This window comes from Cynocephalus volans, chromosome 11 (assembly GCF_027409185.1).
Source record: "Cynocephalus volans isolate mCynVol1 chromosome 11, mCynVol1.pri, whole genome shotgun sequence".
Classification (NCBI taxonomy): domain Eukaryota; kingdom Metazoa; phylum Chordata; class Mammalia; order Dermoptera; family Cynocephalidae; genus Cynocephalus; species Cynocephalus volans.
Window position 1 is genome coordinate 113,472,929 of NC_084470.1, and position 25,554 is coordinate 113,498,482.

Here is a 25,554-nt window from a genome sequence, read left to right on the forward strand (position 1 = left end):
CCTTCATCTCAAACAGAACACCCTGACCTCTAACACCCCCTGGAGATCTGAGATACACTGATGGAGGCAACAATGCCGGACCAATGAATGCTGCCCTTGACCAGTCAGAGAAATTCAAGAAGTGTATGCAGTTTTATTCCCAAAGCCCTGTGTCAGAACTGAAGCCCTTCTCTCAACTTAATCCTATAATCTTAGGATGCAGGAGGAGACTTCTCTCTGTCAGGTGATAAACTCTGAGAAACTAGCCTTCTAAAGCCAGAGGTTAATATCCTCCCATGCTTTAATGTTTCCCCTCCCTTTCCAACTTGATTAAAAACCTAGTAGTTCGGAGATGGAATTCCAAGCGACCACTGGGCTGGCCTTTGTTTGGAGGACGGCATGGCTCTCTTCTACACGAGCGGTTTAATTCCACTGCCGTTGAGTGTAGTTCTATTTCACCACCCAACTAAGTTTATTAATGAGTTCTCAGGGTCTGGGATCCGCTGTTAGGAACTCCCCCTCCCATCCCACCCCGCTTAGTGTAAAGTCATCAGTCCTGATGAAATAAACTGAAGAATGTCCGTGGTATGGAATGTTTTTATGAAAAACATCGGGTGGGCTTACTTGGGGACAGAAATGGGTTGAAAAAATGTTAAAAGTCTTTCAGAAAATAAAGCAGCTTTATCTGTAGAGATTTGGGTTTTCTCTGCACTAGGCTAAAGCGTAGCCTCTTGGGATACTTCCTAGCTACTCCTAAGGAATGATCTCAGCCTAGACTCAGGCTGTGTCCCCACAAGGAAAATGAAGTTACATCTTCAGACAATGTTTCAGAAAGTTGAGATCCTTTAACATCCCCTTCATCGAAGGAAAAAAAAAATGTTCTGGGGGTCTCAGATGATCTGAGCTGCCTTTCTGCAATGATCATAAATCTGTTCAGATCTGCTAGAGAGAACTTGCATTTTGCTTTTGTTGTATTATTTCCAGTCAGAAGTCATGCCATATCATTGATAGTTTCATCATTTTCAGGAAAGTGAAACTTACTCATGTATTTCTTTAACTGGAAATTCAACTCCCAGATTTTTACTGTCTAGTAACTACAATTACATTTAATTTCCACTTTTAGTTTTCATCTCTTTCCACTAAGCGCTGCTCACTAAACATCTTATGGTACTAGGAAGTCTATATCGGCCTTTCATTAACTCTTCATATCTTGATCTTTCTCCCAGCTTGAAGGTTGTAGTTGTAAGGCTGGGCTCCAGGGCCAGACGACACTTCTGGACCTGTCACTACCACTCGCAAGCTGAGCACCCATGGACTTAGGCTTTCTGGGCCTCAGTCTCCCAGTCTGTAAAATGAGATCAAGACTGCCTGTCCCAATTCCCTCATGGGGCTGTTGCGAAGAACATACAAGATTTACACACACACTGGGTAGCCATTATTACTGTGACTCCACTTTCCCCTTTTCAGGGGAACTCATTATGTTGTTGTCAATTCAATTTAGACTTATTAGACAGGAATTACATGGAAACCTCAAGAAATCCAGGTCAGTCAGAGGCTCTTTTGCACTTTGATTGACACCTGGGTTCCTGACACACCAAGTAAATTCTACCCCAATATTTGCCAACACAGGCGTTTCCCCACTGGTATTACTTGAAAGATAACCAGTTTTCACACATGAAACCATTTCTCCCTTGAAAAGTTTCTGTTGCTATGTCCTTCCTCTTCCTCTGGTGGGGTAACACTTAAAGCCACTGACCCTGCTTCATGTCCAGCCAATTTTTAAAAGGATGGAGTCATGGATTCTATCTAAGGGGAACCACAGAACACCCAATGTTAGAGTTACCTAGGTCAGACCCCCATCTTGTAACCGAGTAAACTGAGGTCCTGGGAGGTAAACTGACTTGCCCAAGGTCACAAATCTGGTGAGTGGGCCAGCCCATGCCAAGCTGCTCGCCACCCACCCACTGCTCGTTTCCCTCCATCACCAATAGGGATTCATTACAAGGCAACTGGAAAGCACAGGTATGGGCCAGAGCCATTGGCCAGGTAGATGAGGGTTCAACAGTTCTCGTAACCTGCTACCCACAACAGAGGGGAATTTGACAGGACTAAGCCAGGGAGGGGTTGTAGAAGAAAGGGCGATAGAGAGAAAGGAATTAGATAATGGTTAAAGGGCAAAGAGGGACTCAGAGAGGCAGAGGTCCCTCAGAGAGGGACCAGAGACTCAGGTAATGGCAGGAAGGGTTGGAAGGCTCCCTAGCTGCCACACGTGCTGGGCGCTGTATCTTATCCGCACTGTGGGCTTGGGGTGCTGCCTTCTTTGCTGTCTCTGTAACCATCCAGTAATAACAACCACAACCCCCACCCTCTCACCTTGTCTTTGTCCAGGATATCCTCAAAGCAAGAGCCTCTATGTTGTAGAATTATTCTACAACAAATGCTACATGCAAAACTGGGTGGTGGTGTGGGGGGGAGTAATACCAATTTCTCCTTTATTTTAAGTTGGGGAGACAGAGCCCCAAACAAAAGATGTGACTGTCACCCACATTGAAATGGGTACATTGGCAGAACATCCAGATTTTCTAGCTCCCAATTTTTTTTCTGGCTCCATCAAGGATTTAGCAACTCCTTTAACTTTAAAAAAGCATATGTTATCTACATAACGAAATGGTTAGGAGGAAAGGAAGTAAGTAGATGAGAGATGAAAATGGGGAGGAAAGCATTGAAGGAGAACCACTCTGATGGAAAGAAAGCTGGGGAGGAAAGGGATGCCCCATAGAGAGGACCCCACTATCTCTGAGACTGGTCGGTGACATTAGATAGAGACCCCCCTCATTCAAGTCCCCTCTCTGGCACCTTTTCATTCAATTACACCACTCTCAAATCTGAAAATCCTCATCCAGAAAGGACCTTATTGATCATCTGGTCCAACCACCACATCGTGCTCTCAAACATGCGGAGGGGTCCGGTGGTGCCTATGTGCCCACAGCTGGGGATTCTGAGGCTGGAACATCAAGTGCTCCGAACATTGAGCTCGCAGGGTCCTAGCACCAGACCACCAGGGCATTCGCTCAAATATCTGCACAGCTGGCTCCACACCCTCGCTTCCTCGCCCCCGCCCCCCCGTCCCTCGTGGGTCTCTGTGGGTGCAAAGTAGAGAATCCGCAGACCCACCAAAGGAAAAGCTGGAGTGAGAAGCACAGGTGCGAGAGCAAAGCAGGTGAGATACTGGGACAGGAAGTCCCGGGCCCAGGAGCCGGACACCAGCGTGTGCCGGGAGCCCTCTCCACCTTCCGCCCCGGGACAGCGCGACACCAACGCTCGCCACCTCTAAACTTCTCCCAACTAACTTTCGCTCTGGGCTCCGTCCTGCAGCCGAGCGCTGCGGGGTGCACGGCGCGACCCCAGCGGTCGCTTTCGCGATCCCTGCTCCCCGGCCCCTTCCCCATTCGTTCCGCCAGCCCCCGGGCTTCGCGCCCCTCTGCTCGCCTCGGGAAGGCTCGGCTCGGGAGTGGCTGCGCCCGGACACGAAGCGAGGGATGCAGCCAGGCGTCGGGCGGGACAGCCTCGGGCACCCCCGCGCACCGCCACCCACCCACTTCACGCCCTGTCCCTGCCGGGTAGTAGGCGACGACGGCGGAGAAAGCGGCGCGCCGAAGTCCGCTGCGGAGCCGACGCCGACCTCCTCCGTCACCAGGAACCTTTCGCGCCCCAAGTCAAAAGAGAAAGTTCTTTCGCTTTGCGGGAAACTTCGCTCAGCGCTGAGGAGCAGCGGTGGCGGGAAGAAGTTCAGCCGGAGTTAGTTCGAAGCCGCAAGCTGGGGGCGCAGGGGTCGGGGCGCCTGGTGACGGAGGGGCGCAGAGGGGATGAGAGCGAGCCGCCCGCGCCGCGCTCACCTCCAGTCTCCGCTCGGGGCGGCCAGGGTCCGGACAGCCGGCAGGGTCGGGGCGGGGGCGTGCTGTCTGTCCGTCTGTCTGTCTGTCTGTCTGTCCGGCCGGCGGGCGAGCCCGAGGACTCTCAGCCGGCTCCGGCGGTGGCGCGGGGAGAGCGCTGTGCGCGGCGCGCTTCGCTCAGTACGACTGGCTCGGAGCGCGTTGCATCACCCCTTTTATAGCCCTCGGGCTGGCAGCGAGCTCGCAGACTCCGGGTTACCAGTCCCGGGCTGACGTAATGCTATTAATAGCTTCCCGGGAGAACCGGCCCAGCCGAGCGAGCGAAGCGGGGAGGGGTGGAGGAGGGGCCGAGGCGGGGCGGGGGCCGGGTGCAGGGGGCGCCGGTGATGCAAGCTCGGGGAGGAGCCTGCGAGGCGCGTTCTCCCGGCCTCGTAGGCTCTGGCACACGCCGCCCGCCCTCTCTCTCCATATCAGGATCGGAGCCGCCCGGGCGGGCCGCCAGATGTGCGTACTCGCCGCTGCGTGTTCCAGGCATGACCAATGGTGCCCAAGCCAGCGGCATGACTCCACCGCGCTGGCATCTCTCCCTCCGCTAAGTTGGGAGGGGAGCAAGGGGAGGGACGTCCCGGCCGCGGCCCAGGCTAGGTGAGGCTGGGAAGCGGCCACGACCTTTCTCTAAAATGCGTGGTCATTTTCTGGAGCTTCAGGAAAATGCCCCCTCCCCCGCCAGCCGCCTCCTTGTCAAGGAGATGGCGGGGTAGGTCGAGAAGCGTTCGTCTCCGTTGTGGGCGGGGTGCCCAGAGTCACCCTACTGTGAATCCACACCGTTACCCGCCACGGAGGTCACACCGCGAGAAGCCGGCCCGTTAACCCAAACACGGAGGGCCGCGCTGGGCGGGCACCCGGCGCACCCCACTCGAGCGCGCGCGCAGGGGACCCCACTCGGAGGCGAGGGCGAGTGCTAGCACGGTGCGGGTTCGGAGTTTTTGACAACTACTACGCGTTTGAAAGTGACAGGGAGATTTTCAGTGAAACCAACAAGAGCGTGGAAAGATGAGAGACGGAGAGAAATCAGAGGCGAGTGGGGGGACGGGGGGCGCGCTAGGAGGGGGCCGAAGCCGAGCGGCCGGGACAGGGGAAAGTGAAGGTGCTTTCGTCCCCACGAGCTGGGTCCAGCGGGGCGTCGCCCGCTTTGGCAATATTGAGGGAAAACCCATCTTCAGCTTCCACGTGTTTTTCTGCGCCCAGAGCGGACTGGGCTGGGGCGGGACGGCCCGGGCTGGGGCGCCACTCGCCACAGCTGCTGTGGGGTCCCGCAGCAGGAATCCCCTCTGCCCTCAAGCCGGGTGGCGGAGAAGGCGGGGTCCTGCGGCCCGAGATTCGAGCCGAGGCCTCGGCAGAACTGGATTCGAATTGTCAGAACGATCTCCCGGTTCCGATTCCGCGACCCCAACCGTGTCGGCTAAGAGAGTGACAGAAGCAGAGACCTTAAGTGCCCGCGAGCGACTGTACGAGTGTGTGGACTTTCGCACCTGCCCAAGAGGGGGACCCGCGCGCGCCCGCGGGCTGTGGGGGCGCGGCCAGGGCAGAAATACCTGCTTCTACCTGCCTCCTCGGAGAGGGGCGATGGAGAGGCACGGTATGGTAATTTGGGGTGAGAACTAGAGGTGCCCGGAGCCCGGGTCTCACCGACAGCGCCCGCCCCAGAGCACCTGCAGCCTGGGCTGTGGAGGTCTAACGGAGGATCCAGACAGTCTCTGTCTCTGTCTCGTCTCTCCCCCACTCTCCCCACGGTACCGCACCCCGAGAAATCAGCGACCCTCTCCCCAGCGCCGCTGTTTGCGAAGCAGCCTGGGGCGGACACCCTCAGAGCTGCGGAGAAAATCCCCGCACCCGGGGTTCTCGCCCCCGAGCCCGAGCCTCGCCCGGAACACTCCCGTTTCCTCCAGCTTCTGGCTCGGGACAACGCGGACGGCGGCATCGGCAGTCCCCCCCGCCCCGGTGGGTCTAGGAACCCTGGGGACTCCTGCCCTGGACCTGACCTGATTTCCAGCGGCGTCGCGCGGGAAGCGCGGGGAAGGTGTTCTTGCTTTACCTTTCGCCCCGGTAACGGCCCTCCCGGCCCCGCTCTCCACCCCCCACGCCCACACCTCCCCACACCCCGCCCTCTCACCGACGTGCGGGCAGGTGAGCCCCGGGCGAGTCCGCACAGCGCGTAGAACGCAAGACCAGGTGGAACAGTGTCTGTGCATTTAAATGAAAGCTATCACTGCTTATCTATTGTATCTGCTTACAGACTGCGCTGGAATAAATAGCACCATTGTAAAGTGAAACAAGGAGATGCGGGAGAACGCGTGAAGCTTTTCATTCTTATCCCCCCCCCCCCCGACCGCTACCCCCGCTGTGACACACAATACATAAATCTTTAACTAGTTTACAGGTTAAACTATGATTCCATTACTACACCCAAGCCAGATCTGTAGAGGTTTGGTCCTGTCCTTAAGGGGAAATTCAACTTAGGGCATACTGTAAACAGCCAAACCAGCCTCCGAAACACCATGCAGGAGAACCGTAATTAAGACAGAAGTCCACACCGCTGTGGGTTTATTTTTATTGCTATCGTGCTTCAAGTTCCTCTTATTAATCTTGTTTCATTCTAATAATCCTTAGTTTTGAGTCTCCGAGTCCCACTGAATAGAAATGCTGTCAGCTATTTGCAGAAGTCTGAGACTGGCATTCTCTGCCTCGCTCTCCTCCTGAAACCCTAAAAGCGATAAGAATCTAGACAGAGAAGTAAGTCTACTCCCACTTGAATGAAACTCTTTTCCAAGGCAAACAAAAACTACTCCTGTCTGCCTCCCTCCCCTAAGCCCCCAGGAGAGCTGTGAAATGCCTGCTGAATTAGAGAGAGACTGGGAAAAAGTTGTGGAAGGGATGAGCCCCAAGGTCTGTGATCAATATCACACAGGAGGGTGATCAATATTTGAGTCCTGCGTGGCCTCATTTTATCCTGATTTAAGTTAATGCCACCAATGTCTAGTGTGCACAATCTTACCACACACACAGGCGGTACCATGCAGAGGAGGGACAAGAAAAAATCATCCCACCAAAATGCTTCTCCACACAAAAGCAAAGAATGCCTCTCCCACCTTAAAAGGAAGCCCTGGCTAGGGTTATTTCAGGGGTTAATCCTCAATGAAAGAGGGTTAAGCAGAGACTTGAATATTGCTGAGGTTTTACTCTAGAGAACCGCCTGGGGAATCCACATTCAGATGAGCGTTGGTATGTTTTGCTGAGTGAGATAAGAACTGTAGACTTCGTGCTGGGGCATGTGCAAAAGGAAGGGAAAAAAATTAAAAGGCGGGTAGTGGTGGTGGTGGTGGGAACTAGGCAGCTAAAAACAGCCCACTCGTGGCAACCACATCTAAACACAAAAACATTGCAGGGAGCCAAAACAAAAAAGAAAGGAAAAAAGTTCAAGAGATATTTAAAGGTTTTAGCAGTTTCTTAGTTCAGTACACTGTCCCTTCCCACATTCCTCTGCCACATTACTCTGTTCTCCAAACCCCAAGATTGTACTTGCTCCCAAAGCTCTAGAAACACAGATTAAACACAAGTTAAAATCAGCCAGCGAAGCAGCAGGGTACTAGCAACCCCGTTTGCCTGGCTCTACTCACTTGTTCACCTCAGAAAGGGAGCAGGGTGGTTTTTCTTCTCTATTCTGCTTTCCAAAGCCCATACTTCCTATAAAGTCAGTTTGATTGCGGGAATTACTAATTTAAGAGTATCCAAAATGGACATCATCAGGAAATAGAGACAGCCTCACACAATGGGCTCTGAAGGGTGGAAGGCACTTTGTCTCCGGATTCAGCCCTTAGCAGCTGTGTCACTGTAGTTAAGTCATTTCACTCTCTGGGCTTAAGTTTCCTCAACTGAAAAATGACACTAATTATAGCACCTAATGCGTAAGGTTGTTGTGAGGATTCACTGAGGATGGGACATACAGTTGGCCCTCAGTAGCGCTATCATTAATTATGAATTGAGAGGGCTTTCTGGGGCACCCCTGAATATCTCCCAGAGCTCACTCTGTCCCCCTCATCAATGGCAAACAGTTGTGGATAAAGTCCAGTAATATCCGGGAAAGACAATCATGAGGGGAGCAGGGATAAGACTCCAGACAGGAAGCGATGTGAACTATCTTCATTCTCGACCCCAGCAACTCTGATGCATGCCTGGGGCTCTCTTCAGTGCTGGATGGACCTGATAGCCCCACAAAGTTCCCTGGGCTGGGAACAGAGGATTTGAGTTCTGGTTTGTTTCTGCCTTTGGTATTCTCAAGCAAGGCATTCCCCTTTCTAAGGCTCCCACCTTTTCTGAAGTGAGGGACCCTGGTCTGAGCACTGGGGGTCCTGAATGGGAACTCTGCAGAAGCCACCCTGTGAGTCGCTGGTGATTTCTCCGAAGAGAGCTGGGGAGAGAGAGAGTGTCAGAAAGCAGGCGTTGAATAGCACAAGGACAGACCCATTTCTGTAATCTCCCTTCCTCTACAAAAACTAGAGTTAAGAAAAGTTGTTTGACTTAATTCTCAAACTCAGCCTGTTCTCTCTCTCTCTCTCTCTCAAAATATCCAAGAATTTTTACCCCATGGACTTGGTGCCTTGACAGAGAGGAAGGTGGCAGGGTAGGGATTGTATCTTTGGAGACTTATTGTATGCAGCCCATCATCGAAAGCCGTAGACACCCACCTTGGACCACAGTGCCAAAACCCAAGTAGCAACTCCTCCCAGTTAAGAGGGCAGATCCCAGATCCCCTAGAATATAAGGTGAAGTCCTGGAGTCCAGGGGATTAGCAGGACTCGGAAGACTTGGGACCCACCCATCAGTTTACTCCAGCCAACTGAGTGAGGTAGTGCAAGTCATAAACACATTGTCTCAGTTTTTCAGTCTATAGAATGGAACTACTTAACATTGACTCCCCCCAGAGGGTTGTCTAAGAATCAAATGAGATAATAGATGTGAAAGTGATTTAAAAATAATTAAAAGGTTTAAAGATTTCTTTGGGGAAAATTTTCTTAATATAAACTTTTGTCATTTTGAAAATTTGGCAAATGAGCAAAAGAAAAAAAAATCACTTATAATCTCAACATTATTAGTATTTTGGTGTGTTTCCTTCCAGTCTTTTTTCTCATGCATATGATTTAAAAAATATATAGTTATGATTTTGGATTGCATGCAACTTTGAAATTTGCTCTTTTGCTTATTATTCTGAACACTATGTGGTCTTTATTACTATTTTTTCTTCTTAAAAATATGATGTTCATTTTATTGTGAAATGTAGCATACATACAGATGATTACATAGAACAAATGTATATACATTTTAATAATAAAATGCACACTTGAGAACCCACTACCCAGGTTAAGAAGCAGATCACCACCTCCAGTGCTTAGAAGCTCACATGTGTTCATTTCTGATCACATCTGCCTCTCCCTGCCTCCCAGAGGAAACCACTATCCTGACTCTTATTGCCATAATTTGTATTGGCCAATGGATGTTGTATGACTTAGTCATTTCCCTACTTTTATCATTTAGAGTGTTACTAATACTTTGTTAGAGTGCTATACACATTTAAATATTTTTTATGGAAGAGGAGCATCAAATACCATCATTGCTCAGGTTGCTTAATTGGGGTGAGAGAAGGGGTCTTGATTTTTTTTAAAAAAAACTTAATAGTAGCATTAGTAATAGTAACCACAAATGTCAGAGTGGAAACAGCCCAAATGCCAATCAACTGGGTAAACCAACTGTGGTATAACAATACAATAAAGTATCACAAAACAATGAAAAAAAAAATAAACCATTGCTAAATTCAATCACTAGGATGAATCTCACAGCCAACATAAAAGAATACCTGAGAGTCTGATTTCATTTATACAACATTCAAGAACAAGCAAAACTCAGTACCATGATGGAGGTCAGAATAGAGGTCACCCCTGGGTGGCAGGGGTGGGGTGAAAATGGGGGGCTGAGTGAGAATTGACTGGGACAAGCCAAAAGAGAGCATCCTTAGAACTAGAAAGTTCTACATCTTGATCTGAGTGGTGTGTAAACAGGTGTGTACATATGGGAGAATTGTCCTGCTGTACACTTAAGGTCTGTATGACAAAAATGAATGCAATGAAGGTGACTGACAAAGATGTCAGCTCAAGCAAAGCCTCCTCATATAGAAAGGATCTTGATTTCTGTCTTCCAGTGCTTCACGGGGCATAGTGGAAGATGGAAGTACCCCCAAAGATTGTGACTACCTGTGCATTTTTCTTGTTACCACGAGGATTTTTAAGGAAAGAGAGAAGATAACAAAGATATTCTGGGCTTGGGATGGGTCATGGAAAGTTATTCTCCTAGTTAAGTTGATCCTGGGGGGGTTAGTGCTCTCTCTTCTTCCTTTAAGTGTAAAATAATATTGGCAAATGCTATTCTGTAGCACTCACTGTGTTCCAGGCTATGAGCTAAGCCCTTTACATACAATGGATGGCTTTGATCCTCGTAACAACCCTTTGAGGTAAGTACTGTAAACATCTCCATTTTACAAAGGAGGGAGCTGAGGCACAGAGAGGGTAAAAACTTGCCGGAGTCACATAGCTAGTGAGCAGCAGAGCAGGAGTCAAGCCAGGCAGTCTGGCTCCCGGATCTTGGTGCTTAACTACGACACATACCGCCTGTTGGCAAGTGCTCACAGGGAGACTTGGGATGCTCTGATGAGGTTCAGTGCCCTCATAAGATGGATGAGGAAATTGAGAGGAACAGCGGTTCTCCACGATCTCAGAATTGTAAATCCTCACACTAAAAGGAATCTTAACAGCCATCTGGACTACTGAGCCCCTTTTTTTGCCCTCCACCTGGGGAGATGTTCCATTTGCCCAGATTGGGGCCAAGGTGAAGAAAGGCTGATTGTAAGAAGAGCACCTTACAACATTTCAGGGGCATCCTTAGCTAGCAGCTGGCCATGCACACCATCCTTGGGACTGAAAAGGGGGTGGCAGAGCGGAAGGAGCCAGGGATAGCAGAAAGAAACTGCACTCAGAACAGCGTGGGTTCTGAAACTTCAGTTTCTCCTGTAAAATGAAGATAATATTATCTACCTTATGAGGTGATATTGGGGATTAAAGAACATGTATCTTCAAGGTTTCCACACAGGAGACATTCAGTCAATGTTACTTTTTTCCCTCTTCCTGCTCTCCTCTTGAAGCTACCAAGTCACATAGAACCCTGATATCAGAAGTGTCTTGATCTCTGTGGAAAATTCCATCTCTTAGGCTCACTAACTGACTGACTTGAAAACAAATTAAAAAAAAATCAATGTGTGGCCAGGTCATATTTAGTAGTTACTATTTACTGAGCACATACTACATGCCAGGCACAGTGGTAAGCACTTTTTAAAATATCCAGTATTTTATTTCATCCTTATAATAACCCTGTGAGGTAGGTATTACTATCACAGTTTCAAAGATGAGGAAACCAAAGCCCAGATAGGTTAGGAAAATTGCTCATGGGCACTTGATTCAAACACAGATCTGGTTTACTTCAAAACTGATATTAAGCTATACTGTCCTCCAAATCATAGAGAGCTTTGTGTGTGTTTTTCTTGAGCCTTGCCTCCCTTGTTAAAAATGGGCACCCCTTACCAAAGTCTTGCTGAATATGTAGGTGCCTCTAGGGTCGACCTTACAGAAATTTTTTACTCCTGAAATCTCCAAAGATTCCCGCTTGACAAATCCCTGTGCCCTCTGTGATACTGTCTCTTCTGCCAAATTTGCAATTATTCCATGATTTTCTTTAGCCACAAACATAAGTCCTGCTATTGACTGAGTAAAGTGAGTAGGGCTTTTTGGACTTTTTATTCTGTTTCCCAAAATATGATGAACTGAAATCATCTGATGATGAACTTGTACTTGAAACTGGAGTGGCTGAGGGTGAAGTGAGTCACTCCAGGGAGTTTATACCTATTAGTCAATTCATCAAATCATGTCCTGTTGCCAGACACTGCTCTCAGCAGCAGAGACTTAGATACTTTGGGGTTACAAGGGCAGTATAAGAGCATTCCTTGACCTTGAGGAATTTAAAAACTTGCTCAGGTGGCAAATTAACACATATGAAGCAGTGTCCAGAATATAGTAGCTATTCCATATACATAGTTAGCAGACACTTTAACGAGCACCTACTGTGTGCTGAGTGCTGAGTCAGGAGCTGCAGGGACACAGTGATAATCCCTGCTGTCCAGGTGCTCACAGCTCATGGGGAGACAGACTTGACAACAGATAGTTACAGCCCGATGTGATAAGGGCTAAAGTGGGGCAGGAAGGCTCTGCCCAGGAGAGCTGGCAACGGCTGATGGATGAGATGACTTTTGAGCTGGATACTGAGCTGAGCATTTTCTAGGCAGGGGAGGAGGGAAAGCATTCCAGGCATCAAGAAGGGCATACGCGGAGGCTGTGAGTGCCAGGAAGATGGGCTGTGCCCTGCTCATCTCTATGCTTACTCCCAGCTCTTCCACAATTCCAGGTACATGCAAAGCCCACAGTAAATGCATATGTGTTGAATGAAAATAAAAAATTGTGAAGACATGTAACATGTTTGGAGAATGATGATGCAGTTGCTGAGCAGAAGTATGCACAGAAGGGTGGGGGGGGGTTGGGGGCAAGTAGGGGGCAGAACACACACAGACCATGATGGGCTTTGAAGGCTGTGATAGTATGGAGTGTGCCCCCGGGAAGGGAGCGTCACAGGGTCGTTCATGACAGATGGGCATAAGCAGATGTTTTTCAGGAAGGTTGCTGGTGCATGGCTGAAGGTGGACTGGATGGGAGAGGAAAATGCCGAGGAGGCATCAGAAAGCTGCAGACTGGTCAGGTGAGGCAATCGAAGGCCAAATGAAGTGACAAGACGGTGGTATCCCCACTCTCGTATGTCTCTCATTCGACATAACAATTATCCACAGAACACAATGCTCTTATGTGTGCTAAAATCAAAATAGCTTTATTTTGGATGTTTTCATTGCAAAATTCAGGATTCTTTCACTAAAGCTGGGTTTTTTCACCTTTAAAATGGGACACCCCCAACTTTACTGGTATCCTTAGCAGGTGTCTGGTAAGTCTTGGGAGTGAAGGAGTGATGCTTGTACTGAGTAAGGGCTGGTGAGGAAAACAGGAGGGGACGATTTGGGGAAACTTCTAGGCCAACACTTTTGGATTTTGGCACCAGTTTGGTGTTAGCACAGACAGAGAGGAGAGAAGTCCTCTACCTCAGGTGATATATGGCATAGAGTTGGGGGCAGGAAGCTGATTGGGTGCTGTAGGAAGTATGAGTGGGAAGAGACTAATGGGTTCATTTTGGGATGAACACAGTACTTAGCAGTGTGATCTCAAAGAAGGGAATGGTCTCTGGGCATCAGCATTTTGAGGACATCAAAGTAACAGAAACACTCAGAAAAGGGAGGGGAGAGAGAGAGAAAGGGTGGCCAGACTGAGCCCTAGGGCTCAACGTAGGGGTCAGTGCAACCCTCTGCGTTATTGGAAATTTACTGTTAATTACTAAGTTCCAAATAAATCTACCCCACTAATTCACAACTGGAATCTGTGTTTTCCCTCAGGCTTTGGAGAATAATATTAATCCCAACCAGCTTTCTGATAAAGTGGTTAATGAGCAATGGAGTGGTCACCAAGGAACCAGGAGAAGTCAATGATCCTCAGCCTAAAATAATTGAGAATTGACAAAGTAGACACTTAAATAAGAGTCTATTTTTCAATACTAAGCCATTATTTAAAAAGAGGTTTACAAAGAGCTTATAACTTAGAGAACGATGTAGATATAATGTTAAGTTTAAAAAAGCAAGATATATATACAGTATTGTAAACACCGAACAAACAACTCAATAAAAAGGTAATTAAACAACAAAATACATTAATAGAGGAAAAAAAGAGATTTCCATAAAATATTAACAGTGTTTAACTTTGTTTGGTGGAAATAGGGGTTGGTGATTTTTTTTCTCTTCTACGTATCCATTTCTGAGTTTTCCAATTGTTTTTATGGTGAGAACACGTTAATTCTTAAAAGATAAAAGTATAAACTGTATATCATAACGAAGGTAAAAACTAGTATTATCATGTGCCTTTTTTTCCAGTTCTGCCATTAAAGGATACTGAGGACTGGGATTCCATCCAAATTAAATCCTGATTTAATTAAATGTAACAAGCACTTGTTGAATGCTTACCATGTAGCAGGGACTGAGATGGAAAACAGGAAAGAATAAAATAGTTTCTAAGGTGAGGAATGGAATGACTAATTAATCCTCAATAAACTCTGTTTTCTCCTGCTAAACCTAGCGGTGACTTAAACATCAACAAAACAGAAAGAAATTCAAAGTGTACTCATCAAGATTGGGAACACAGTGGTAAGTGGAAATAAAGTAGGGCTGAGGTTCAAGTGCTGGTGCTGCACCAATAGAATACCCTTGGGTACCTCTCTGAGGTCAGACTCACCCTGTGTCAATCAAGGAGGCTGTGCTAAGGGGATGACTCCAGAAGGCAACAACAGTCCCAGCTTCCGCCACTTGCTGACCTGGGATATTGAAAATGGAGCTAGTAAGATCTACCTTGCAGGGCTGATATTGGAGTGTGGGGTGGAAAGATAGATAGATGGATGGAAAGAATAACCTGGAATAAAATAACAACTTATCAGTAAGTGGAAGCTTCTATTATCATAAATTCTGAAATTCTTTACAGTTCTTCAGTTCTATATTTTAAGTTCTGTGACTGCAGTCAATGACAGTGATGAAGACGATGATCAAGATGGCAATGTTAGGGGCTGGCCCATGGCTCACTTGGGAGAGCGTGGTGCTGACAACACCAAGTCAAGAGTTAAGATCCCCTTACTGGTCATCTTTAAAAAAAAAAAAAAGGTGGCAATGCTACACTTTAACAGCCCCTTTCTCTTGTCATCACTCCCTATTGACCATGGATCCTACAGAAGAGACACGGACCTGGTCACATAAAAGTTAGTCTCCAAGGAGGCCCCATGTTGTCCCTGTCTGTGTTGGACATATCTGGCTGCACATATCATCTCTTTCTCTCAATTTCCAACACTTAGTCTTAGTGTCTATTCTGACCAGAAACGTTGCCACAACCATATGGATTGCTGTGAGGAATAAATTCATTCACTTATTCATCAAATATTTATTGAGTGCTACATGCCAGGTATTGTTCAAGGTGCTGGGAATACAAGGATGGAGAAGGAAAACAAAGGCCCCACACCTGGCACTCAGCAGACACATGAACATTGATTTCTCCACTTGTGTTTAATTTAATTGAAATAAGGTTGTGATGGCAATTCAAAGAGATTCTCACTTCAGAAGAACCAGTGTTGTCTCTTCAACGTTCCTTTAAAGAATTTTGAATGAAACATTGACTGTTACTAGCTCATTGTCCATGTGCTGGAGAGAAGCCACCATCCTTTCCTCCCTTCATGCTGGCCTTGAAAAGGGAGAGGCTGAGGGAGAGGGGACAATGCACTTTCTCTCTGACATACAAAGCCTCAGTCTTAACTTCCATGTTCCCCACGGCACACTTCTGCACTGGCTCCGTTACATGTCCTGACATGTAGAACCAAAGGAAACACAAAATGAAAATGAAACAAACGTTCCAACTGAGTCACTGTCTGTGTTTCTCCTTCATCACCAAAGCAATGAACTCCCACACGATTGAGGCTTGTTCTATTTAAGTTTTGAAACGTCATCTTTGTAATTAAAGCACACTATTATTGTTAAAGTAAACAATTGGAAAACATGTTCTTAGAAACATCTCTCTGATTCATAAATATTTGGATGGTGAAGTCACAGTGGTGGAATGCTAACCTTGCTAACATGCTGGTAATAAAGTTCAGTAGACACACATTACACAGTGAAAAGCTAGCCTTAGTCTGCAGTGGAAAAGTGGGGTGGAAAATTGAGCAGTTACCTTGCAATAGTCATTTGGAATAATCTAGGTTTAAAATATGTATGCTCTTTTTCTAATGTAACTCACTTGGTTTGTGTTCATTAATTCCTTCAAGAAACATTTATTGAGTGCTTCTCTGCCCCTGTCCTTCCAACTCACCGGGGCCACACCCGACAGGCACTTTAAGTCCCAACCAGTGGGGGCCCTAATGGTTTCAGTTTCTCAAACCTTTCACAACCTACGTTTTGGCCCATGCTGGTCCTCCGCATAGAATTTCCGTCTTCTTTCCACCACCCAACCCTATCCACTTGGAAAGTTGCTATTTTATTTTATTTCATTTTTCAAAATCCAGTCCCAAAGTCACTTCCTCGTGTAGGTAAATGTAATGTTGGTCACATCCTGGATTGGTTATGTAATTGGCTCATTACAAAATGAAAATGTTCAGAAATTATTAATTTCAAGCTGGTGATAGCAGAACATTAAGCCAAGCATAAGACATTTTAAGGGTGGGACTGCACAGGTCTCACGCTCATGAAGCCAGCCCCGGTCACACCTTTTCTGTGTTCCCATAATGCTTAGCGGATCTTGTTTCTTGGCCATTCAACATTTACCCTCCCAATTCAGACAGAGGTTGCCCAGTTTTCCTCTGGGAAAGCCACGCCCCTCACATGCCGGATCCATGTGCATTGGGTGACCCGGCAGAGCAAACCCACGCCAGGGGCCACCGTGATTGGTCCGGGAAGAGGCTTGGGACCCAATCAGAGCCAAGGAGCTGCGGGAGCACTGGGCTGGGGCTGCTGCAGACAGCTCCGTGGTCAGTCGCAGGCGTCGGGGCCTCTGGGGTTTCCGGGGTCGCCGCAAGTAGCATAGAAAAAGAGCAGAGCCAAGAGATGAGAAGCTCTGCATCAGGCTGGGCCGCCAGCCACTTCGGCATGAAATTTTCAGTTATGTGAGCCAGTAACGTTTAAGGCGTTTCGAACTGGTTTTCTTGACACTTGCAAGCAAAAGAGTCCTAGGGGATACGCATCTATTCGGTCTCTATATACACATTTTTATGTGTATGTGTGTGCTACTGTTCTGTGAGCTCCCTGGGGACAGGAAGCCTGTTTTGCTCATTTTACCATCCCCAGTGAGTGGAATATTATTAAAATATCCTTTCATTAAAAAAAAAAGAAGAAGAAAAAGAAGAAGAAGAAGAAGAAGAAGAAGAAAGAAAAGATAGGGTGATTGTGACAGTAGATGGCAAAACAAGAGCGGATAACTTCATCTCCATTGCCCCAGTTTTTGTCGTGAAATTTCACTGGTCTGTAGAATCGAGATGGCCCTGCCACCCTCCCATTTAGCTGAACACATGCAAAGTCCAGGTGTCCGGGCAGCTCACCGGTGCTGGCAACCCTCTCTTCTTTTCCCTTAGGTGGGCGCCTGTGGGGGGCCCAATAGCTTCAGCCGGGAGGGCATATTCGCACCCCTTAGCTCCTACGCTTCTCCTACAACCCTAAGAAGGGATCAGGGCAAGGAGGGTTGTCTCCGATTTACATACGAAATTGAGACAAGAGTCTGAGCAGTTTCGGCACGACTAGAGTGGGGCTGTCGGATACCACAGCCACTCACTGCCACGTGTTGCCGTACAGCACTTAAAATGTGGCTAATTCAAATTGAGATGTGCTGTCCTGGAAAAGACACACTGGATTTTAAAGTCTTAATATGAAAAGAAAAGGATGTAAAATCACCACCGTAATAGTTTTTACATTAATTACATGTCGAAATAAAATTTTGAATATGTTTATTTAAATAAAATATATTATCAAAATAAATCTCACCTGTTTATTTTTACTTTTATTAATGTGGCTACTAGAACATTAAACATTTACTTTTATTAATGTGGCTACTAGGTTCACATTTGTGGCTCACATTTTATTTCCATTGGCTAGCTGTTCTGGAGTTTCCAGCATCCTGGCTCCTGCTCTGTTACTATCTATAGACTCAAGCTCTCCTCTCCCGTCCTGCCACCCTCATCTGAGACTCTTCTACCACATTGTCTCTGCTCTGTCTTCTCCCTCTTTGCTCCTTGGTCCTTCCTCCCTAATAAGGCAAAATGTATAAGAGGCAGAGTGATTTTTTAAATCTGCCACTTATAGGCAGGCCTCTGCTAATTTATCAGTGCACAGAATAAGCACAACACCAACTCTAAACTTCGGAAAATTGTCAGGTTTTTTCTATTGTTGTTGTTCATATTCTCTGAATATTTACTTTTTCAAAATAAGTTATCTGTATTTAATTTCAAAAGAAAAATAACAAACGCTAGCTGGGAAGTTACAATAGACTATATTCTAGTTCTTGTCAATCTTTCATCAAATTCATGAAGCATGTAGGCTGTCTGGGATGTGTCTTAGCCGCGTGCATTATTTTCCCAGCCTCCATCGGCAGGGTCTGCTGGCCAACGGCTCTTTAGCCCTACCAAGCCTTAAACTAGAGGAAATAGAATTGAACTTCAGGAAGAGGGCAAGAATAGGCAGAAGGAAGACACACTTTCTGTGAGAGCTTAGAATTTAGAACAGGCTTCCAACGCATATGGGTGAGGATTCCTTTCGGGTAGATCTGTGTGTCTCTGAGTGGGCACTCATTTGTAGGCAATTCAAGGACTAGCTGGAAATAGGGAGCTGTCTTGGGTAGAATCTGAGAGCTCAAGACCTCTGGAAGTGGCTATTCAGCATCACAGATTGAGCAGGGTCTTTGGGGGCAGTTTTGAGGAGCCACAGAATAGATAGAGGACTGCTCTAGAACTGAGAATGTGACTTATACAAATACTTGTGTAGAGAGACACAGATACATAGGTATGCTTATGATCACTTACAAAAGCTTAAGAACACTTATTTTTAAATACTATGTTATCAATTGATGGATCAGGTTGGCAGCACCCGAACCCACTGATCTCTCTTAATACCCCTAGAAGTGGGACTACCAGACACCATGGGCCTTTTTCTGTGAAGTAATAGGAAGCACACAGCCCACCAAGGGAATTGAACCTGAATTTAATCAAGTCCCTAGATCTGGCCACTGGTTTCCAGAAAATGTAGGGGACAGAGGAAATGGTTAAAGAACACTATCAGGATGCAATCAGCCAAATCCAAAATAAGGGAAATTCTACAGGACAAATTACCTCACTTCTTCAAAAAATAAATGGCATAAAAAAAGGAAGAAGAATTATCATAGACTGAAGGAGACTTAAGAGACATACAGCCAAATATAATTTGTGAACATTATTTGGATCTTGATTCAGTCAAACTAACTGTAAAATGACATTTAAAGAGACAATTTTGGAAATCTGAACATAGACTGGCTAATGAGATGATATTAGGAAATTATTGTTATGTTTATTAGGTGTGCTGTGATTATTAAAAGCCCCTAGTCTTAAAAAGGAAGGAAATTCTGACACATGCTACAACATGGATAAACCTTGAAAAAATTATGCTAAGTGAAATAAATGAGACACAAGAGGACACATATCGTATGATTCCACTTATATGAGGTATCTAGAATAGTCAAATTCAGAGACAGAAAGTAGAATAGTGGTTGCTAGAGGCTGGTTTGAGGGGAAATGGGGAATTATTGTTTAATGGGTACAGAGTTTTGGTTTAGGCTGATGCAAATGTGCTGGAGAAGGACGGTAGTGATCTTTGCACAACAATATAAAGGTACTTAGTGCCACTGAATTGTACACTTAAAAATGGTTAAGGTGGCAAATATTATGTTATGTATTCTGTATCATACCTTTAGAAGAATTTCTTATCTGTTAGAGATAGGCCCTGACATGCCTGTGATTTGCTTTAAAATACTTCCATCCTACCCCGCTTCCCAGAAAAAGGAATGTGGAAGGATAGATGAAATAAGACTGGCAAAATATTGATAACTGTGAAAGCTGGGTGATGGGTATATGGAGATTTATATGTGTATGTTTGAAAATTCCCACAATTAAAAAGTTTTAAAAATGACTACAAATGCCCTACTATCAAGGATTCATGAATACAGTGCAAATCTGTCCACAAACATAATTGAGCCCAGCTAACTGGAACAGCACAAACAACGGACTGAGGGCAGGGCTGTGGAGAGGCTCTCCTACCTGCTGAATTCTCCACAACTAATCCAGGGGCCACTGGTGTCCAAAGAGTGCTTACTTTTTCAAAACTGCATCCTAACCTTGCTGGAACACACAGTGTCCTTCTCAACCAGTTTAATGAGCTTCTGGATTATATGTTTCCCACAGGCATAAGCCACGATAGTACTTTAGATTTTTTTTTTTTTCTTGCAATAGTGTCCTGGTGAGAATTGCTGAATACAGTTAAGAAGCCTCTATTGAGCAACAGGAACACACAGGCTGCTGGGAACCCATACGAGGGGTCCTCTCTGTCTAAGGAGCCTGGGAGACTGCACTAAGGAGGCTTCTTTAAAGAAAATGGGGTTCAAAGACATCCCCGAAGAAGATGGGGAAAAGCATTCCAAGTAGAGCAATTAAGACATGCAAAGGCATGGGAGCAAAAGGAAGTATGCCCCCATCCAGAAAGGGACAGTAGCCACATATCTGTGGTACAGGGACGCATAAGGGAAGATGAGGCTGGGAGAGTTAGCTGGGGTCAGATTGTGGACAGTCTTGTATGTCTTGCTATGAATTTCATCCTCTGGACAAATGCACAGCCTACTAAAGGCCACATTCTCTGCAAAGATGGACACTGCCCCTTTCCCCTCTGACTAAGAAGTTTGACCAGGAGTAGAGATGATGAATGGAAATGTGTTAACCACTGCACAACCTGGGACATCTAGCTATGGGGTCCAAAGCCATGTGTTACATCCTGAATCTCAAATCCTCCTTTAAATCCAACTTTACAGATGTGGATAGGACCAGAGAAAGTAAGAGAGAACTGCTTAGGTAAAAGAAGATCCCAGACTAAAATTAGGGCTTTAAACAAGAAACCAGGTCCACCATAAAAAAGATATTTCTCACTTCTGTGCAGTCTCTCCTCATTATCTAAGTGGTTAGGGCATTTACCTTATAGCCAACCATAAGAGCAATGAAAATACATTCTCCTGTCTTCTAATGCTGCCCATATCCAACGCTAACTTCCTAAGTCTTTCAACAAGAGACCCATTAGGCTTATATTACCATTTAAAGAAGTGCCCGGGAAATGTGCAATTTTGAACAAATAATCGTACATATTGCCTCTGTGAAATGAACATCTACAGTTATGGCTTCTGTATTCCCATTGAATCCAACTTTTAGACATCTGTGCTTTTAAAATGCATATTCCCCTATTACATTTTTTAAATCAAAGTAATACACTCATAAGATAAAATAAATCAAATAGTATGGAAGTGTTTATAATGAAAATCAACAGTGCTTACCCCACCTTCATGCCACTTTCCAGAGGCCACTACCTTCAACTGCCTCTTGTAAAAATTATTTGGATGGTGAATTTCCTAATTCTAAGTAATATGCTTACGTGAATTTAAAAAAACAATTTCTTAGTTTAACACATTCTTTATTAACTGCCCTCTATAATATAGGAGGATTTAGATTCCTGATTCCCTCTCCCCACCTTTTTGATTTATAATTTGGTTCTTCTATTGGTTCCCTCTGTACACTTATATGATGTACATAACCCTCTATCTCTCCCTCCATCTACGAAGCACCTTTTAACTCTCCACTACATCAGTTGAGAACATTCGCATAGCTCCCTCCTTCCATCTCTCACCTGCCCCCATTATCTGCTATTTATACATTTAATTTTGCATCAAGAATGAAAACATTTACAATCATCTCTGTCATCAAGTCAAGTCTTCCTTGCTTTGTGGGTAAATTGACTTTAAGGGTGGAGAGCTAAGAGACACAGTTTACATTATCAAGACTATGTAGATTTGTATTATTGGGATGCCCAGGGGTGTACTAGGACCATTCTTCCTTCTCTACCTGGCCAAACTCACCACTCATGTGCCACTTAAAGAACAATGTGCCTAGCAAAAGCAGCCAAATGCATTCTGTCTTATGACACAGCTCAAATGCTCAAAATGATGCTATATTTTAGTTGGCTTCAAATTGAGACGATAATTTTCTTTTTAAAAATATAAATATATCGGCATATTCACAGAATAAAATCATATACATGTATTACTTATATTTTTGAAAAGGAAGTTATTGCCCATGTATGAAGGCAACTAACATGTGGCATTGTCGTGAGCATTTGAAGGAGGGATTATATGGATGGTGTAGGAAGACAGCAAAATCCAAGGCGTCCAGCGTTAGAAGTCAGTAGATAATGTCCAAAATGGAAAAATCGGAAATGACCAGTATACGCACATTATGTATAAGTTTAGAGAAGAAACAGCCAAAAAAATGGAAAGCCATTGCCTACAGGAGCGGCAGTCAGAAGTGGGGTTGCCTGGGCTGGGAGACTTGTCTTTTCATTGCGAGCCTTGCAGTGTGGTTTCCCTTTTAAAACTTTGTACATATATTACTTTGGTACAAAGCACAATTAAATTTCAAAAGAAAGCAAATGTCCTCCTCATCCCACTGCAAGGTAATCACTGTGACCCAATCTGACAGATGAGTGAAGCTATGACAAGAGGCTCTGAGGCTCTTTGTGTGGGGGTGAGTCTTGTCACCTAGTGGTGATGTGATTCTTTGCTGGTAGACCTGAACATTATGAGTCTTTCCTCCTGGACCTGTTTCTGACTTCCCACGGTGGGGCCGGTGGGAATGTGCCTGGTGGGGTTGTCTGTAGGCAGGGTGGGAGTTCAGAACCTGCAGCTTTACTTAACCCCTCATCTCCATGCAAGTCCACACCGCACCTGGAATCTTCTAGCAGAAGCCTCTCAGGTTTCAATCTCTCCTTAAAAGAAGCACAGTGGAAGCTACTGAGGGTGTTGCCCCCTCTTGATTTAGACTCAGAACTAGTCTCCCTGGTTTCAGCCTCACATTCCGCAGTAACTGGGCCCCCTGTGCTGAGCCTCACAGGGGTCTGCAGATGGGCCAGCCCCCACCCACCCCCACGCCTCCAGCAGGCAGCTCGCTTGGACTCCTGCTTTGCTATGTTAATTACCTGTGCCCAACCCCACGCTTTCCATCTCTATAATTCCATTGACATCTCTGTCTGCTATTATCTGTCCTCTGTCCTTTCTGTCTTTACAAATTAATACTTTTTTTTCCCTATCCTTTCAGTGTTATTTTTGAGGGACTTGGGGAGAAGGAGAGGAGCAATACATATACGTATGGATGAATGAATGAATGGTTAATGCTTCATTTTAACTGAAGTTGCAACCAACTTTAAAATGGAAAGACTAGATTTTATTTACCATTTTCTGTTCCCTGTTGTGAGTTCACATTCCACAGTATTTCCCTGTTAGCAATACTTTGTCCCTTGGCCAATGGCTGCTTCCCTGAGCCCAGCCTGTAGGCTTCTTGTGGGTCGCAATGCAGGTTGGTCACAAGAGGTCCAGGCTGGAGACTGTGGTTTATGTCATGTAAACCACCCCACGACAGCAACCCCAACTTCTGCAAAAGTCCATTTGCAAATCAGTTGTTTGGAATGCAAAACATATTTTCCCATAGAAACAAAAGAATAAAGGAGTGTTTCAGTTCCCAGGTCATCTTTCAACAGTTTGTTTAACACAGATAAAGCTCATAGTTACAAATATTCTTTATTTGTTAACGTATTTATCTCCAAACATTTATTGAACATCAACTATGTGTAATACGAGCATTATATTTTCAACATAAGATCCTATCAAACATAATCTTTTACATAGGTCACCTTCCTCAATTTTTAGCTTCCATTGTCTTTAACTCCCAAATGTTCACCTCATTCCCCAAACATAATCCCCCTTCTTCCTTCCTTCCCCTTAACTCACTTGTCCCACCTTAAGAGAAAAAAAGCAAAGCTTGTGTCAGAGTCACTGAAAATGTTCATCCGTCAGAGGCCTCACTCCACCCAAAGGTCCCCTGTTCCCTGTGGAGGGTCCAGCCCAGGGTCACCATGAAAAGTTGCTCATTGCGCTTTCCCCAGGGCACTGCAATGACATGGGTGAAATTGGGAATTAGATCTTCCTCCCTTATCTTTTGGATTCCTAAGGCTTAGCACTGACATGAACAAAAAGCTGCTCTTTAAGACCTGTTGCATATTTTTTGCCTTCCATAAAATTTAAAGGTGATTAGAGCATGTTGCCAGCTCAGCACTTCACATGTCTATTCTCTTATATTCAGGTCTGGCTTACAGAGGATGCACTCACTTTGTGGTGGAGATTTTAAACTGTCACCAAATTGAGTTCTTTGGCACTTTCTCCAAGGTTATTCTGGGCAGGAATATCATCTGAGATGGCAAACTCATACTGATATAGCCATTCATTCGTTCATTCCTTCCCCCTTCTCAGGTTCAGGTCTTGTGGCAATGCCTGAATACTTGCCTGAAGTCACTCAGTCTCAGGTTAAAAAATGCTTCTCAATCTCTCTGCAGAAAGAGAAGTCAGGGGCTTTAATTACTTTAAAAGAAAAAAAAAAAAGTAGGCATGTTTCAGGAGATTTCCAGAGTCCTCAGCTAAGGGGACAGATCTTTTTTCCTAAGCCTCTTTCAGGCATTTCATTTACTGACTCTCTTGTGACATGGAAACGGGTGAATCTCATGACCAGCATGTTTTTTCTCTAGTGCTAATGACTGTGACTAAAATAGTGCTTTGTGGGGAAGAGCCCATACAGCTCTCCTCTTGGAGAAGTTCTAAAGGCCACAGTGCTTTGCAAGGGTGCATTGGTAAACCCAGTCTCTTTACATGCCTCACAATGTGTAAGTGAAAAGGCATTAATACAAGCTCACTAATACAGAATTCATGGGAATTTGAGCAGAAGCTGGCCAGGTTTCTTCTAAGTGATGGTACAAAATAAAGGTTAACATATTAGGCAGGAAATCACAAGGTCAAGGTTTTGGATCCCCATACTGGCCAGCCATCGCCCCTCCCCAAATCATATTAGGCGGGAAGGTTTGCCAGATAAAGAATACGATGCCCAGGTAAATGTGAATTTCAGATAAACGACAAATAATTTTTAGCATAAATATGTCCCCATGCAATATTTGGGATATACTTATATTAAAAATTTCTTGGTTTTGTCTGACATTCACATTTACCTGGGCATCATGTATTTTAATTTGCTAAAACTGGCAGCTCTATAGGTGGGGGAAAGGGAGATGTTCCACTGGCTTAGGAGAACATTTGTACAGCTGGCCAGTGAGCTCAGTTGGTTAGAGCACGGTGTTATAACACCAAGGTCAAGGGTTCAGAGCACCATACTGGCCATCGGCAAAAAAAAAAAAAAATCCCAGAACATTGTTTTCAGTGATCCTTCACACATTTCAGAAGCTCTATTTTACTCAGAAACCAACTGCTTTTCATATATAGTTTTTTTACACTCATTAAAAGAGGACTCTACATACTGACCAGCTGCAAAAAAAAAAAAAAAAGAGGACTCTAAATAACATTCTATTAGCTGAGTTCTAATGTCTATGTTCTAGAAAATAATAAAACTGTATCTCCTTAAGAATATGTATGTAGAAATCATGTATCTGACAACTTCAAATATCAAAATCCTGCCAAACTTTTATTGTATATGTGTGTAAGATATTTCATACATGTATATTAAGTATGCCTCTGGCTAC

The 25,554-nt window shown here is 45.3% G+C and overlaps 1 protein-coding gene across 5 annotated transcripts in view; it reads right to left on the reverse strand.

The window, feature by feature from the left end:
* The window catches only part of ATF3 (activating transcription factor 3), a 53,395-nt gene that overhangs the window by 12,259 nt on the left and 15,582 nt on the right, over nucleotides 1-25,554 (reverse strand). The window contains exons 2-3 of one of the 5 annotated variants that reach the window (XM_063114311.1): nucleotides 24,140-24,357; nucleotides 14,411-14,489 (exon numbers count right to left, since the gene is read on the reverse strand). The exons of 1 other annotated variant lie outside the window; for it this stretch is intronic. The gene's annotated coding sequence lies outside the window, so the exon portion shown is untranslated. Of the gene's footprint in view, nucleotides 1-3,875; nucleotides 4,073-14,410; nucleotides 14,490-24,139; nucleotides 24,358-25,554 lie in introns of those variants that run through there. 3 more of the 5 variants (XM_063114313.1, XM_063114310.1, XM_063114308.1) reach the window with 3 other exon arrangements.